This window comes from Penaeus monodon, chromosome 23 (assembly GCF_015228065.2).
Source record: "Penaeus monodon isolate SGIC_2016 chromosome 23, NSTDA_Pmon_1, whole genome shotgun sequence".
In the NCBI taxonomy this organism is placed as follows: domain Eukaryota; kingdom Metazoa; phylum Arthropoda; class Malacostraca; order Decapoda; family Penaeidae; genus Penaeus; species Penaeus monodon.
The window spans coordinates 19,081,540-19,082,214 of NC_051408.1; positions in this window are offsets into that span (position 1 = coordinate 19,081,540).

The window sequence follows — 675 nt, forward strand, 5'->3', positions numbered from 1 at the left end:
CTACTGACAGTTTCCTGTCGTGTAATCATTGAGGCACACAGAGTCTAAGTGGATGCTATTCTCAAACAACAAACTCTGAACACATTTTAGTAACAAAGCTGGGAAACCTTAGTGATTGTCTTCAAATATGGTAACAGTTCAATACTTAGTGGTTTTAAAATGTAAGATGAAATTTATTAACCTTTGCCCGAGCCCAAAATGCTTCGGAGGCTGTGGTGGTACTTATTTCCCGATTTGTAAAACTAGGCCAGCTTTCAATATAATATGTTACGATTGGTCAGAAAAGACGAAGTTTTCATTTGCTAGGATTTGTTGTTGTTTGCTAAACACTATAATCAGTTAAGGATATTGAAGATGATGGGAAATTGTGGTGGTAGTGCTCAACACTTCTTGCGTGGTAGACATGCTAATCACCTAATAAATTAAATTAACCAAAATCCATCATAGCAAGAACTGATGCTAACCGCACATTAAAGGCTCATGGGTATTCTCACCATTTGATAAGCCTGTAGATTCATACTCAAAAAATGAAAACTTCTGTAAGGAGTGGTTGAAGCAGCTGATATATGTGAGCTACATTTATATAATTTCTGGCAAGAGGATAAGAGTTTACAAAAAATAACCTGAAATAACGATAATATATGCTTAATAAATGAAAATTAAGAAATGGACAGG